The 17118-nt window shown below is 48.6% G+C and overlaps 1 protein-coding gene across 2 annotated transcripts in view; it reads left to right on the top strand.

Annotated features, from left to right (window-relative positions):
• Window positions 1-15835: 15835 nt before the first annotated feature.
• CREB1 (cAMP responsive element binding protein 1) overlaps window positions 15836-17118 on the top strand; it is a 36049-nt gene continuing 34766 nt past the window's right edge. For both annotated transcript variants that reach the window (XM_062002015.1, XM_062002014.1), the window contains exon 1: window positions 15836-16035. The gene's annotated coding sequence lies outside the window, so the exon portion shown is untranslated. The remainder of the gene's footprint in view (window positions 16036-17118) is intronic.

Here is a 17118-nt window from a genome sequence, read left to right as displayed (position 1 = left end):
TTGGGGGGCTCAGGCTTGTTTTGGGGGGCTCAGTCTGGTGTGGGGTGTCTGTGTTTTGGGGGGCTCAGGCTGGTGTGGGGGTGTCTGTGTTTTGGGGGGCTCAGGCTGGTTTTGGGGGGCTCAGGCTGGTGTGGGGGTGTCTGTGTTTTGGGGGGCTCAGTGTGTTTTGGGAGGCTCAGGCTGGTGTGGGGGTGTCTGTGTTTTGGGGGGCTCAGGCTGGTTTTGGGGGACAGTGTGTTTTGGGGGGCTCAGGGTGGTGTGGGGGTGTCTGTGTTTTGGGGGGCTCAGGCTGGGGTGGGGGTGTCTCACCGACACAGTCGAGCTGCGCCGGGTCCAGCCGGTAGCCGGGGTCACAGCTGCAGGTGAAACCGTCGGGGAGCCGCACGCAGCGCCCGTGGCGGCACCCACTGAGCACCCCACACTCCTCCCCTGGGGCTGGGGGGGTCAGGCTGGGGGTCAGCACCCCAAAATCCACCCCCCCTCCACCCCACCCCCTCCCCAAACTCACCCTCCTCCTCTTCCTCCTCCACCAAGGCCCCGTGGGCTTGGTAGGAACAGGCGTGGGGGTCGGGGTGGGGGTCAGGGTGGGGGTCGGGGGGTTTATAACGGGGTCCCCGAGGTCGGTGAGGGATGAAAGGTAAAGGGGGGGCCTCAAAATCATCCCCCTCGTACCGGGGGGGGGGCGTAAAGAGGATCGTGAGCGCCGATGCCGCCAAGCCCCGCCCCGAAAGAGGAAGGGTCGTATTCGGAACGGGGGGGCAGAGTGGGGGGGCGAGGTGGGACCCCCCGAAATAGTCGGGGCTGTAAGGGGGGGGTAGGGGGGGCGTAACGGGGGGTGGTGCTCTAAGGGGGGCGCAGCGTAGCCCGGGGAGCGCAGAACGTTGCACAGGAACTCGAAGTCGTCTGGGGAGGGGGGAGGAGAGAGAGAGGAGAGAGGGGGGTTATGGGGGACCCCCACACACAGTAAACGGGAATGGGAGGGGGTTGGGGGGCTGGGGAGGGGGTTTGGGTGCTGGGGAGAGGGTTGCGGAGAGGGGCTGAGTGCTGGGGAGGGGGTTGTGGGGGAGTCAGGGTGCTGGGGAGGGCGTAGAGGAGGGAGTTTCGGTGCTGGGGAGGGGGTTGTGGGGGGTCAGGGTGCTGGGTAGGGATGCTGGGGGTGGGCTCAGTGTGCTGGGGAGGGGGTTTGGGTGGGGGTTTGGGTGCTGGGGAGGGGGTTGTGGGGTGGGGTTGGGTGCTGGGGAGGGAGTATGGGTGCTGGAGGTGGGCTCAGGGTGCTGGGGAGGGGGTTTGGGTGCTGGGGAGGGGGTTGTGGGGTGGGTTTGGGTGCTGGGGAGGGAGTATGGGTGCTGGAGGTGGGCTCAGGGTGCTGGGGAGGGGGTTGGGGTGGGGGTTTGGGTGATGGGGAGGGGGTTTGGGTGCTGTAGGAGGGCTCAGGGTGCTGGGGAGGGGGTTGGGGAGGGGGTTTGGGTGCTGGGGAGGGAGTTGGGAGAGATCAGGGTGCTGGGGAGGGGGTTAGGAGGGCTTGGGCTGCTGGGGAGGGGGTTTAGGTGTTGGGGGTGGGCTCAGGGTGCTGTGGAGGGGGTTGGGAAGGGGGTTTGGGTGCTGGGGGTGGGCTCAGGGGGTCTGGGTGCTGGGAGGGGGTTGGAGGGGACAGGGTGCAGGGGAGGGGGTTTAGGTGTTGGAGGTGGGCTCAGGGTGCTGGGGAGGGGTTTGGGAGGGCTCTAGGGTGCTGGAGAGGGGGTTGGGGTGGGGGTTTGGGTGATGGGGAGGGGGTTTGGGTGCTGTAGGTGGGCTCAGGGTGCTGGGGAGGGGGTCTGGGTGCTGGGGAGGGGGTTGGGAGAGATCAGGGTGCTGGGGAGGGGGTTAGGAGGGCTTGGGCTGCTGGGGAGGGAGTTTAGGTGTTGGGGGTGGGCTCAGGGTGCTGGGGAGGGGGTTGGGAAGGGGGTGTGGGCGCTGGGGGTGGGCTCAGGGGGTCTGGGTGCTGGGAGGGGGTTGGGGGGGACAGGGTGCTGGGGAGGGGGTTTGGGTACTGGGGGAGGGCTCTGGGTGCTATGGAGGGGGTTGGGGAGGGGGTTTGGGTGCTGGGGGTGGGCTCAGGGTGCTGGGGAGGGGTTTGTGGAGGGGGCTTGGGTGCTGGGGAGCCGTCTGTGGCTAATGCAAAAGAAATACTGATTTGACACCAATGATGAATGATATCAAGATTAATTGGCAAAATAATGGTGTCAGCCCCTTTTCCAGATATAGTATACAATCACTCTTGTGCCTGCATTAGTAATGAGGCTATAGCTTCATGTCTGGGCAAAACTGTGACTGGGCAAAACTGTGAGCCAAGTTAATTTTAAAGTGGGTCGGGAGAAGCTTACATGAAAGAAAGACCCATTCTAAAATGCGTAATGAGTCCCTTGCATGAGAATCCCACTGAGCAATAATACCACTGACTTCTTTGTCAGTGCCATAGACATTAATAGTAGTTGGCAGTTGCGCGTCTATTCAGTAATATACGTTACGAGCAATTTGATCAGCAATGTGAGAAAGTGCTACTTTTGCCTGGGGTGTTAAAGATCGAGAATCATTTGGTCCCGTTCCTCCGTGAAGCAGTTCAAAAAGTGGTTTCATATCCTCGTTGGTAATTCCACAGGTGTTTCTTATCCATTGAATGTCTCCCACTAATTTTTGTACATCTCTGAGGGTATTTACAGTCTCTGTGAGAGCAAGCTTTTGAGGATAGATGCAGGAACTAGTAATAGTCATGCCCCAAATATTTCCAGGGGGCTTGTCCCTGAACTTTTTCAGGTGCAATCACCAGGCCCCATAGTTGCAGTTGTTTAACCAAAGAATTACTTAAGTTCTCTGTTATAGATTCTTTCTGGCACATCAATAAATCATCCATATAGTGATACAAAATCACATTAGGGTGGCTCTTTTGCCATGTTTCAAGGGCCAGGTCTGCATACCATTGACAGATAGTAGGTGAATTTTTCATGCCCTGTGGCAAAACAACCCATTGATACCTTTTTGCAGGAGTTTGTCGATTGTACAGTGTCGACGGTACAGTGAAAGCAAATCTCTCATAATCTGCAGGATGTAATGGAATAGTAAAAAACCAATCTTTCAAATCAATGATCAAAACATCCCATTCTGTGGGTAGCATTGTTGGAGTTGGGATTCCTGGTTGAAGACTTCCCATGTCCTGCATAACTGCATTTACTGCTCGCAAATCCCGTAGCAAATGCCATGTTCCAGATTTTTTCTGAATGGTAAATACAGGGCTATTCCATGGACTGTTAGATGGTCCTAAAGGTCCTGCTGCAACTTGTTCTGCGACAAGGGTTTCCAGATGGGCAAGCTTCTCTTGAGGTAACGGGCACTGATCCACCCACACTGGTTGAGTAGTGAGCCAAGTTAATTTTAAAGTGGGTCGGGAGAAGCTTACATCAATGGCTGCTGCTAAAAAGGTGTTATAAGTTGGCAGCCCCATTGTGCAAGGACATCTCGTCCTCAAATCCAGATAGTAGTGTTAAGCACATATGGTTTTACGTGTGCTTGCAGGTTCTCTTTACAGTCTCCGATTGTCACAAACTCAGTACTGATTTGGGTGGGAGATGCTCCCCCAATGCCCGTGACTGTTTCACAAACCAGTGTGATGGCCATTCTTTACGAGGGACAATAGTGACATCAGATGCAAAATCAAGTAACATCTTTTAGTGTCGCAAAACATGAGCACCAGGTCTGTGAATGCTAACCTCTCAAAGAGGTTTTTCTTTAGTCATAGATTGTGCAAAGGCTACCATAGGAAAGCCTGTGGATCCGAATCCCTGAGTACCTCGCTCTTTGTTAATCGCTCGAGGTACTTGAGCCTTAAATGGAACCAATTGAGCTATACAGCTTCCTTGAGTGATGGTTACTGGAGGAGTTAAAGTATACACTATGATACCAATGGTACCCTGATAGTCTGCATCAATGACTCCTTGTTTAGACATGGATGAGCGCCCCAGGAGGAGCGCTGACAGTCCATGGCCGAGAGGACTGCCCAGTGCAGGTAGATGGAACTGTGTGTACTTTAGTATCAAGGAGAGTTACTGACTCACCCACGGCCAGATCAACGCCTGCGCTTCCTCGAGTGGCTGCGGAAAGCTCGTCGAGGCAGCCGCTCTCTGGGGGTATTTCACTGTCTTGGCACTCCCCGTCCAGGCGCTGGCTTTCGAGTTTCCCTGTATCGGAGTACCATCCTTCTGAAAACGAGAGACATTCTGATGCTTTATGACCATATTTATCACATTTGTGACATGTACCTTCAAAACTTCCCCTTTTACATTTTGAGCATTGTTTTTTGCAGTGCCCCTTATCCCCACAGTTGAAATACCCAGATCTCATCGGTTTAAAATCTCCCTTTCCTTGAATACCTATTGATTTTAATGCTGTTGCCATTGCCTGTGCTTGTGTTTGTGCATACATCTTTGCCTTTTCTTCTTCTTCCATAATTTTTGGGATTCAGGAGCAGGCCTCTGCCATCTGACTGAGTGAAGATCCAGCAGGTAATGTGGCAATGTTCTGTTGACATTTTATATTAGCATTTATAAATGCTAAATCTTTTCCTATTGCTGATTTTGCATCTGGTTCCAAATTTGCTGCTGCCTCCAAAGCTGTCTTGAGCCTATCAATAAACTGCATATTCAGGACCTTGCACAATTTTTGTATATGGTAAAGATGGTTTCCCGATTGGTGGTAATTCTTGAAAAGCAGCTAAAGCAAGTGCCTGGCTTTGTTGTATTATTCTGTGATTCATAGCCGCTTGCGTGGCACCATCAGTATATTGTCCTTCACCCATCATCATTGCCAAGGTTGCATATCACAGAGGATTTGTAGAATCACAGTCCTGTAAATTCTGATAAACAACATAGTCACATTTCTCTCTCCATTTGTCTTTGAACATCATGTATGCCGTAGGTGTTAACAAAATCTCCATCAGACTTTTGATCTCTGCCGGCACCAATATTTGATTTTTGAAGAATGCCTGTACTAGCATATGGACGTGTTTATTATCATACCCATAGTCCAGGACCGTTCTTTGTAAGTGACTAACTGTTTTCCAATCAAAGGGATGCCATTGCCGATTTCCATCATAACCGTCACTGGCAGTGCTGTGACGCTAGATGGCAGCATTATCCCTTCAATTACAGCATTTTCCATTACTCCTTTCCATCTCTGTCCTTGATCATCATTAGGATCCTTCGGTGGAGATGGGGAATCATCTGGCCCTGATGAATTGCTAATAGAGTTTTTACCTTTCTGGGGTGATGTCGTTGTCACAGTATCTAACTTCTTTTTTAACCAATCAGTCCAACCTGTTGCCTCCTCATCATTTGTCTGTTGTGGAGCAGACGAGGAAACATGACCTTCCGTTAATTGATCTCACAGTTTTTTAACTCTATCAAGCTCCTGTCGAGTAAGTCATCCCTCCTTACCAAATTTAGATTGTAAATAATTGTTTGCCTCCTCTATAGCCCATTCTTGATCTTCCAGACATTGTAACACCCACTCATTTGTCTTTTAGTTGCAGGCACTACAGACGTTGATTCTTTAGTATTTGTTGTTAGTTTTCGGCTGCAGGTGGAGCTTTCATCAGAAAAATGCTTTTCCGCCGTACGAAGCCCTTCTATTATAGCTTGATGTGCCTTTGCATACTCATCTCTGACCGATTTTTTACTGGATCCTTTACCGAGACGCTGCATTTGTATCAATAGCTCTCTCATAGTTTTTTCTTGATCTTGAAGTTGTTTTTGTAAGTCAAGGTTATTTATGGACGGATAAAGTTGTGATGGGCCGGGTTGCACCTCCTCGTCAACATCCGTGGGGAATGGTACTAGGGAAGGATCTAGTGGTGCAGGACCCACTGGGGTAGAATAAGGTGGCAATGGAGCGGTGGGCGACACCCTAACTGCTGGCACCTTTCTTGCATTCTGCTCAGGAGTTGTTACAGGAGCATCCTTTAAATCGGTGAGCACCCAGGGACCAGGCTCTATTTTCTTTCCTCCCCAGAATTCTCTTTCACTTTTACTGATTGGGAAGGAAGAGTCCCGTTGTCATGTTGTCGGTTAAGTTATACCACTGCGTATGGGAGCTACAAGAAAGCGGGAAGGCAGATCCCAGGTACAGTAGTAAGTAGGTCCACATGCAGTCTATAAGCCAGCACTGTCTCACTTTTGCACCTGCTTCCCTGTGGGAGCTATCTTCAATCCCACCCATTTGGACTGCTGAACTCCCATTGAAATAACACATGTCCTCCATTAACTTATACCACTGAGTATGGGAGCTACAAGAAAGAAGGAATGCAGACCCCAACTACAGAGATAAATAGGTCCCCATGCAATCTATCAACCAGCACTGTGTCACAGTTGTAGCTACTTTCCTGTGGGAGCTCTCTTCAATCCCACACTCTTTGTCTCCTCATCTCCTATTGAAAAAATACATGTCGGTTAAGTTATACAACTGCTTATGGGAGCTACAAGAAAGCAGGAAGGCAGATTTCAGCTACAGTAGTAAGTAGGTCCCCATGCCGTCTATCAGTCACCACTATGTCATATTTGCAGCTGCTTTCCTGTGCGAGCTATCCTCAATCCCACTCATTTGGACTGCTCAATTGCCATTGAAATAACACATGCCCTCCCTAAACTTATAACACTGAGTATGGGAGCTACAAGAAGGGAGGAATGCAGACCCCAACTACAGTGATAAATAGGTCCCCATGCAGTCTATCAGCCAGCACTGTCTCAGAGCTGTAGCTGCTTTCCTGTGGGAGCTATATTCAATCCCACCCATTTTAACTGCTCAGCTCCCATTGAAAAAATACATGTTGTCGGTTAAGTTATACAACTGCGTATGGGAGCTGCAAGAAAGCAGGAAGGCAGACTTCAGCTACAGTAGTAAGTAGGTCTCCATGCAGTCTATCAGCCAGCAATGTCTGATTGTGTTTGAAGTAAAAAAACACAAATAGAGAAAGTGTCTACTGATTTAAAAGGTCTTAGTCCGTTGATTTGGGGACAAATGATTACTGTCTGCCTCCATCTCTCCACCTGGAGATGATCTCTGTGTGTGTCCTAGCACTTGCAGAAGACTAATGGTGTCAAAACGGCAAAAGAAAATGAAAACAGGTTTGGGAAGTCAGTAAAGCGGCAGCAAAGAGAAAAATTTGTGGTTTATTTGGAATGTTGGAAAGACTTGTGCCTGGATAGTAAGTTACTCTGACAAAGGAACTCTCCTGCTTATTTCCATATGTAGGATGAGATTAGAGAGGACAGTAGCAAGGATGCTGTCAGAAAGCAGCAAGTGGGGATCTGAGGTTGCTTAGCAGAGACTATTTCATCACTTTTATTTAGCTCAAGGGCAGGGGTGATCTCTAACTGTCTGTCCAGCACACCTGTCTCAATCTGCCAAAATCTTTAGTCCTTCCATTAGCAAAAGAAAACAAATAAAACCTATGTAAAGATCTGTAACAACGGTTTTGTTTCATTCATTAATACTTTTAGCAGAGAAGGAACAAATTGGACGCTGTCTATCCAGGTTTCTTGCTGCTGAAATCTAGAGTTTCTGGTGAACTGCATCTGGATGAATCTTGATTTCTGCAAAATGGAATTGCAGTAAGTAGGAATTCAGTAGTTTGCGAAGCCAGGTCTCATCTCCTTCCCAATCCCCAGCAGATTCTCACGGATGACATAGGAGTGCTCCTAGTTACAACAGGTTTTTGTGCTCCTGAACACAAAATTTTGTCAACCTCTTATTTTCTGGGTTTGCCTTCAATGACATTTCCATTGTGGCTACAATATCAACCACAACAATGTCAAACAAGAAGGTGGGGCAAATATCTCAAAGCTGCTTTTGTCTTTGAGGATTGGCAGCCCTTATGACTACTATGATTTGTGAGGAACAGGATGAATCATGAGCTTGTACAGTGAGAAAACAGTGGAACACGGTACTATATCAGTGCTAAGTGTCTATGGGTTGGCTGACACAAGCATGTCACTGAGACAGAAGTGTGACAGCCACTGAAATGCTGGAGAAAGTATCTGCTACAGTACTAATTCCTGCTTAGGAGAAACATGTCGTTTCTATAGGCACAGCACTATTAGAGCACACCAGCCCCAGCCTGAGAGGAATAAGCTTGCGTCAAACAGTTGTGAAGTCCAGATAACCTGGGGTTAGTTTTAGTTGGGTACTTAACCAAGGTAATATTCGGATGATGGTATCTGCTCTGTTAGGCTAGCTCACATGAGCTACCCCAGGTCAGACACCTTGAGGGAGAATTATTTTTTTCTCCATCACTGATTTCTTTGTCCTAGATCCCTGCTTTTCAAGGATACTTCACCCCGTGTGGGCTCCTATTTAGCCATCAGCCCACCAGTGCTTTGGAGCAGCGTCTGCTCTGCCTACATTTGGAATGATATTTCAGCTGCCAAATATCCTTACAATAGCATTCTTTGATCATTTCTTTACCCACGATTCTCATCTTTGTGAAGAGGTATCTCAAGTGATGAAAGATTTGTAAGGAGTGGTGATATTTCTGATCTGAACAAGGATGCAGTTGGAAATAATAGGCAAACTTTGAGCCCAAGTCCTTCCCCATACTGCGATGCAGCCCAGAACAAGAGTGACTGTCAGCTGGCCTGCAGGACACTATTGGTACCAAGACTCCTTTGTCTGTTTTAATGCATCACTGGGTGTCACCTTTCCCTGCAGATCTGGTCTTGCTTTTGGGAGGGCAGGAGTGGGTTTGTGTGGTAAGGTTTTGGTGAGGAGAGGCTACTGTGGTGGTTTCAGTGAGAACTGGTAAAAGATTCTTTGTGTCTGATAAAGCCAGTGCCAGCTGTGTAATTTTGCGAATTAATCTTGATATCATTCATCATTGGTGTCAAATCACTATTTCTTTTGCATTAGTCACACACGGAATGATATTAGTTAATCATCATCTATTGCAGTCCTTAAGGAGTTGAATCCTTGATTTTGTTGAACAAGTGAAGCTATCCCTGTTCCTGCGCCAGCTGCTCCTAACCCTAACAACGTGGCAATGGTAATAGCCGTAATGGGTTCCCGCTTGGTATGATGGATCCCTGTATCCCAAATATTATACATCACATCTTCCGGATGATACAATGTCTTTGGAATAATGGTAACTGACATGCAATACTCTCGGGAACTATTAAACACTTTTAAAGATACACATGGAGTAAGTCCCGTCCTGGAACATATCCATTTTGTTCCATTTGGGGGAATAATATATCCTGTGGTTTCATTAAGGCTTGGTATGATATTCCCACAAAGTGACCTCTTGGAATTTGGTACTTTACCTATACAAGTTCCTATCCCAACTACATGTTGCATAGTTATTCCCCTTTTTTGCTTTTCCCAGAGACATTGATTAGGCACAGACTCTTTGCTTATGGTATACAGGCGACTGTCCCCTATAGCTTCATAAAAGGGTGGATTAACATTATAACACAACCAACAACCAGTGGTTAGGTTGGGTCGAGTATAATTTAGGGTTTGATAAGTAGCCTGAATAATTTCCCATAAAGGATTCAAAGATTCCGAGGCTTCAGTATTTAGAGATTTCAGGACTTCAGCGACAGTTTCCTCTCTTACTATTATATTCTCTTTTTCTACTGCCTTTGTATCCTTACTCAGAGGGGAAGAGGATTTCACCACTGGATTGGGACCTATCGCTCGAGGGGTCAATTTAATTTCTTCCTTCTTTATGATGAACATGCCTCCCCTATCATCTCCCAGTTCATAATACCGCATTCCCCAGGTTTTTCCAACAAGCCACCCACTATGCTCAGGATCTGTTACGTTAAGGAATATATATTCACAGTTGCCGTCCTTTTCTCTCTCGTTTTGCTTACAAGCATGACGGTGACACCGACTCCAGACTCCCGTAGGGAGAATGCATCCTGGAGGTCCCCATCCGACCTTTAAAAACTTATCAGCATTTGCCGGAGGAACTGGCCAGTTTGAGGCAATTGTTTCACACCCCCAGTAAGCGCAATAATAGTGTCCTGGGGTATTACAGTATGAGGGCCCTGTACTGGGACACATATAAAACCCTATTTTGTTAAGGCATGGCTTCCTCTTCTCCCCATTTCACTCTGACAGAAGTTACTGGGTTTGGGTTTTCATTTCAGCTTTGACTTCCACTAAACCTCATCCAACAGCTTTTTCCTCAATGTGTGGCAGATGAAATTCCCTTTCCATTTGAAAGAAAAATCTCTCTGACTGGTGCATTACTAGGAAACCTGAACTCTCTCATGCATAGGACCAATGTAGCCTTATGATAACAATTGTTTCATGGCATTCAGGGCTTCAAGTGTAACCATAGAGCCTGTCTATGCCAGGTCAGTATTTCATTCATATTATGTTTGTCATACGTGGTAATTTAAAGGGTGTTAATATTGGTCATCATTTTTTCTATCTCTTAAAGCAACAGAAAGGTGTTTAGTATACACAGGTCCACGAGCTGTGAAGCATGTGTTAAAAAGGCTTACTAGACAAGAAATGTCACCATTTTTCATCACAATTCTATGATTTTTTTGAGTAACCAGGTATTTATAGCATATCTAAGCCCTTCTCTTGTTAGCAATTCATTTTACCCTCTGTGTGGCACTCTGTCACTTGAAAACATAAAGTGTTCTTCAAAGCTTAATGTGACCTTTAGAGGTTCAGCCCAAAGCAGTTTTACTGATATCTGCCACACAAGGCACTTGCCATAAGATGGAATAACAACAATAACCCAGCTTCTGTGGAGCCATCAGCTGTTGAACCCAAGGCAATGAAGTAGAACAGAGAAGGAGGGAGGGTGATGGGCCATACCCAGGCTTGTACCATGCTAAGTCAGACCTTTGCTAACTCATGGAGGGGACTGAGAGACAAAGGAGACAGTCTAGTGGGAATGGGGTTAAGTGGGAACATAATTCATCTTTTATCTTTGGATAAAGAGTGAGGACCCTCAAAAGCCATTGAGACTACATGAGCCAGGACATCTCTGCCAACAAGAAGGCACTATGTGAAAAATTTGATCTAATTCACAGTTAACTCAGCAAAGTCATGAAAAACAAATAGTTAAGCGGGGATTAAGCAGGGGTCACCAAAGTGAGAAGAAAAATCAGCTTAATTATGTGAGAAATGCTGATGTTGTTTTGGCAGAATTAGAAGAGAAATGAAGATAATTGAGTTTTTTTCTCTTATCTGATTCTGTATAGTATCAGTCAGTGAACTGGCCTTGTCTGTTTCTGTGTTGCCTAAATCAGTGAATTAACTTTGGGACTGTTATCTGTTTCTATGTAGCAACTAATATATGTTTGTTTGAAGTGTTAATTAGAGTTCAAATCTTAGGATAGTGGGGGGAAATCCACTAAGATAAGATACAAAAAACAGACATCCTCTGGGGAGGATTTTAGGTGTTGCGAGAAGTTGTAAATCTTAGAGTACCTAATCAATGGGGAATCAAAGGAGGAACCTTGTGGCCTGGATAGTGAATAAAAAGCTGAATATTGTATCTATCGGGTGTACACCCGTTCTTGCAAGAGCTAGGACACCCACTCTTGCAAGAACGCTTAATAAAAGTGCTTCACTGCAGAGTCTGACCTGAGTCCTTCGCGAGAAAACTTGTTTTGTTTCTCATAATGAAGAAGAAAAAGAAAAGTGAAGCTGTAGTGTCAAAAAACAATTACTTTCAAGATGTATATTTATGAACTGAAGGGAAACCTTAGACTTTTCCCTAGTCTTTGTTGCTGTCTTTGTATAGGACAAAAAGTGCAATGCTCCTTAAAAAAGTGATGGACACCTTACACCTTAATGTAACATCTGCCTCTCTTCACATTGTTTGCAAACACTCTTTTTCTCACTTTCCTTAAGAGAAATGTAGATGTAAATCCTCAGAGCACACCATGACATCTTTCCTCCCCAGCAATATTAGTGCTTAGCATCATACTTCTATAAAACACGTTCTCTACATCCCTACACTGTGAGACCACACTATTCCTCTAGAAATTGTCCGTGCATGTTTGATGCTGAAAGACAACTTTGTTATAAATCATCCCCAGAATTCACTGTGCCCTGTAAAAAATATGCTTTTGTTGCTCTCTTTACAGCTATGTGTAGACTGAAAAACCACATGTATCTATTTTTCCATAATAAATAGTATCTTGTCAACTGCTCCAGGTTCCATTGTTTGCGTTGTGCTCTGGCACACCTTACAGCCAAGAGCAAACCTTTCTTTATATATATGTCACCCATCAGCCTCTACAAACCCCGAGCCATGAACAATCAGACTGCAATGCTGCATAAAAGGAGTTCACAGCCTAGGGTAACCAGCCTGGAAGCTGCAAAGCTAATGAATTTCCCTCTGAGGCTTCATTGTAAGAAAAGTCATTAATCTTTCTGGGTTTCACTCATCATCAAGCAAACTTTTGCTGATGAAGAAGAAAAGTGCTGAGCATTCCAGTGCACTGTCCAAGTCAGTCTCTCCCTGTTGGACTTTGAGGGTAATTACCCTCAAAGTAAGGCACATCATTGATATCCTATTTTCTTCAGATTCCCCCAGAGGCAACTATGAAAACAACTCATAGTTATGAAGTGAGGGAAGAGGGCTTTGGAGGACTTTCATTGCTCCCAAAGAAGTTCTAGTTTTGCTTTGTGTCCCAATTTTGTTCAGATGTGGTGAGAAGCAACCCCACCCACCCCAAAAAACCAACCAACCAAACAACAATAACAAAAAACCCACAAAACAACCAAATCCCACAAAGCTTATAAGGAAAATTGGAATGTACAAAATGCCTGGCAGAAAGTTTCACAGCAGTTGTGTATCAGATGTTCACCCAGCCCTGTCACTAGAGCGGTATGAGTCAGGATGAACCCAGTCAGGATGAATTCATGTACGGTCTCACCCCCTCAGCGAAGGAACAAAAGATGAAGGTACCAAAGACACACAACACTAGGCATAATCTCAAATCACTTCAGGCATCTGGTCTATCTGAGGATCTGGTTTAGTCTGAGATAAATTGCACTCCTAAATTGTCTGTTACATGGGAAGCCTATGCTGTCTGGCACAGAAGTAGTCACCGTTGCAAGATGTCCTTTGCAAATTCATCAGTGATCTGACAGGCTCTCAGAGAACTGCTGAGGAGTCAGTCAGAGAGCTGAGTGAGAGCAGGGCTGGCAAGTATCAGCCATGCCCTAAATGGGCAGCAGGATCAGAGCCATGCAAGGAGCTGCATAGCTACATAAGGGTAGTCCTAGTATAATTCATTACCATCAGCATCACTCCACTCTAATCACTCAGGTTCAAAGTGTTGCTAAGGTTTCTAACAGGAGCCTTCATTGGGAATGAACTCAGTACAGCACAGGTCCAAAACAGTCAGGGGAAGTGGGCATGGGGTTAGTGACAGCAGGGGCTATACTGTGCTGCAACCTCAGAGCTCTTGTCTGCCGGCAGGGCAGAGGGAAAAGTGAGACAGAAGCAGAAAATAAGCTTCAGTCCAAGTCATAATAGTATGTGTTGTCAATAAGCAATGCTTTTTTGGTTTAACTTGAGCTGCTTGTTTGAGTTAGTTTTTTTTTCTAATGTCAGAAGTGAGGGCTTTTCCACTTCATTTTAGAACTGTAATGAACAAAATCAAATGCAAAGTAAACCTATAACCTCGCTGCATTGTCTCTTGCAATTCTTTGATAGATAAAATTCAGTGTGAGTAAAAGCAGTTCAACCTTCTTGAGAAAACAAAACTTGAAAAGAGCAAAACTAATTTAAACTGTGCACCGGTGCTGCTGTCCAACGTAGCACTGATGGCAGTTAACAGTCTCAAAGTCGTGTCTCACAGGGTAGCTGTGCCAGACTGGTTGCAAAAATGAGTTAGATTTGGAGCTTCAAATCTTGTTAGTAGCGCCATCTTGAGGTGTCATTAAATGAAAAGTATTTTTTTCAAGGCTATCTATAATTTTTTATCTTCTTGGAGTCTGAGTGGTTCACTCCAGGGTGTATGATTGGTTTCATTCAACTGTGCTTATAAACTGAAGACAGGGCTGGGCTCATGCAGCTGGAGCACCACCAGCCCATTCCCAGCTCCATGGTAGCATGAACTCTTTGAAAAAAACTTTCCTAAGAAAACGCCAAGCAACAGACATCACACTGGCACTGCAGATGGAGTGCTACAGCACATGGATGCTTCCCCTTCCCTTCCCTTCCCTTCCCTTCCCTTCCCTTCCCTTCCCTTCCCTTCCCTTCCCTTCCCTTCCCTTCCCTTCCCTTCCCTTCCCTCTTCTCCTCTCTACTAAGAAACAAACTTGTATCTTGTTTCTTGTCCCATCCTGACAATATCTGTCCCTCCCAAGAGGTGGCAAAACATGGGACTGGTGCCATGAGTACAAAATGTTGCATCACGTGATGCTACCACAGATGCTCTAAAAATTGTGGGCTTACATCTTACCAGTGCCCAGTGTCTGCCAAAACAGGTTTGTCCCTCTGACACCAGAGGAGGAGAGTTATTCAGCTTAGGCCTGGGGATTTTCACAGAGCCATTTGTGTCATGATAAAGTGGCAGTAACCCTGTGCCTGGTTTTGGGCTGCCAGGGCTGGCCAGAGAGTCAGAAAGGGTAGAGAGTCTAATGGAAAAGGTCATGTTCGTTAATCAAATCATGAAAGAATAGTTGTGCGAGAAGCCGTTTAAAGTCATTGTAAAAGTCTTGTAAAACTTTAACCGTAAACTTCCTACAAAGTGAACAGGTGCAGTTGGCTAAGATGCTTATAGGAGGTACAATAGGTTGTGCACAAGCTGATAAGAGCCAAGAGAAGAGTGCATGAGTGGGCCACTAGAGGAAGACTACTGACTTCATCCGAGCGACCACCCTACGACCACCAGGAGGCAGAAGAAGATCCCCTAGTAACAAGACAGGCACATGCGCAGAGTACACCAGGGAGCGATGCACCCGACCGGTAAGGACTGTATCAAAGGACTGTGCTACGGAGGGAGTCGCGAGCCGCTGATGGAGCAGAGTCTCCGTGCTGCCCAGCGCTGTTTTGCTTATTTGCCGCTTGCTTAATAAATTGCTTTAATGACTCATCTAAATTGGCTTGTGAACTTTATAACAGCAATTTATAACAGAGAGGAGTCATGGCCCAGAGTGAAAACTAGACAGCAGAAGAAGGTTTAGAGGAGCAACCTGAAGGACACTTCAGGTTTGGAGAGGGTGGTGTGGGGACACCTGACAGACCAGTCCATGGCACCTCACCCACCATGTTTTACTTGTGAAAGAGGTGGTTGGCTCTTGGGAGTGAGAATCGGGGAACTGAGAATGGGGGCCTAGGCAGGCCTAGCAGGGAGTAGCCAGGAAGAGGATCCCCTGAGGAGAAGTGCTGCAGGTCTGGAAGTGGCTGTGGACCCCCGGGGCGCAGTGGGAAAGGTACTTGGTGAACTTGAGGGGGACAGCGGTCCCGGGGTGGGCTATAGAGGAGACGTGTCTGCGCTCAGCCACACGCCTCCGGAGCGGCTTGGCAGTTTCCACGAGTACTCGCGGCTCTCCGGCTAGCGCACCCGGCGGGAGAGGGGTGGGGAGCTGTTAACCCTCCTCAGCCGCGCTCAGCGTTTTCCTGCGTGCGCCGCCGCGGTCGGAAACGCCATTCGCGCCTTCCCGCGGCCGCTCGGCTCTTTCCGCCTCCCCTCCGGGGCGCTTCGTTCGTTTCCGCGGCCGCTCGGCTCTTTCCGCAGGAGCTGGCGGCGTGCTCGGCCGTTCCCGCCGCCTGCAGGGTGCTCGGCGTTTTCCGTGAGTGCTCGGCGTTTTCCGTGCGGGCCGCGGCGCGCTCGGCGCTTGCTCCCTGGCTGGCGCTCCTCAGTCGGCCGCTGCCTGCCTGTCGCCGGGCTGGGAGCGCCTGTGTGTGTGTGAGTGACGCGGCGGAGGTGTAGTTTGACGCGGTGTGTTACGTGGGGGAGAGAATAAAACTGCGGCGAGAGCCTAGGCGCGAACGAAAGCAGTGACGGAGCAGCCTGCTAACCGGTAAGAGGAGGAAGGCGCCCAGCAAACAGGGGCGGGGGGGAGGGAAGGAAATGGAGCCCGGCGGGGACCAGGGGAGCCGCCGGGCGGCAGGACGCGGGGGCCCGGCCTTGCACCGCCCGCGGGAGGGGCGCCCGCTTTAAAGATGGAGCCGAGCCCTGCAACATCCCCGCCGCCGCGCCGCGAACAAAGGATAATGGCGGATGGGAGCCGGCTCCGGCGGCGGCGGCCGCCACCACGGCCGGGCGGCGGCGACTCTGGCGGCAGCCAGCGGCGGCGCTCACCGCGGCGGTGAAGGGGGATCGCGCCCCCCGGCCCCAGGAGGAGGTGGCGGCGGAGAAAGACGATGAGGGGGGAGCGGCGGCGGCAGGGGGCGGCCGCGCACTCGCTCGCGCCCCCTCCGCGGCGGGGCGCCCCTCCGTGTGCGCTTCGGCAGGCTGTCCCGCCGCCGCCGCGCGCCCCTTGCCCTCCCCCAGCGCTGCTCGCCTCCGGCGCCGGCCACGGGCGCGGCCTCCCGGACGCGGAGCCCGCCGCGGCGGTAGGGCGGACGGGAAGCCCTCCTGCCGGGCCGCCGCGGACCCCTGCGCCCGCCGCTCCGCATCCGCAGAGTTTCTCTTCCCCAGTGACAGAGTGCGCTGTACAAATAAATAAAGGAACTCTTGCCGTGACGGACACGATGGGGTGCTTCTAGGATCTGTAACAAACACGCTCCTAGGCTCTGTAACGACAAGCTGTTAATAAAATCTGTGCACGGATGTCGGGCCAGCGCTTGGTCTGGTGGTTTACTTTTATTTGCAGCGTGGGGCACGGCCGTCTCCAGGAGGCTGTGAAGGTGGAATGGTGCTCGGTCACCCAACACCGCGCTCCGGGGAAATACCGGAGGGAAGAGCTCTTAAGCCCGGTGCGCAGATCACGTAGCAGAGATACGGTTCCGTTTTGCTGCCTTATTTCTTTCCTGTTAGTATTTTTAACCCAAAGTGAATTTGAGCCTGGCCATGGCTAGTAAATCTCGGATCTGGTTATGCTTTTTGCCCATTTTCTACAGACTCTTGGCTGTTGTTGCAGGGAGAGCAGGATTTGACCTGT

This window comes from Colius striatus, chromosome 9 (genome assembly GCF_028858725.1).
Source record: "Colius striatus isolate bColStr4 chromosome 9, bColStr4.1.hap1, whole genome shotgun sequence".
Lineage (NCBI taxonomy): Eukaryota > Metazoa > Chordata > Aves > Coliiformes > Coliidae > Colius > Colius striatus.
The sequence above is the reverse complement of the archived record's forward strand: the minus strand, read 5'-3'. Positions and strand labels throughout refer to the sequence as shown.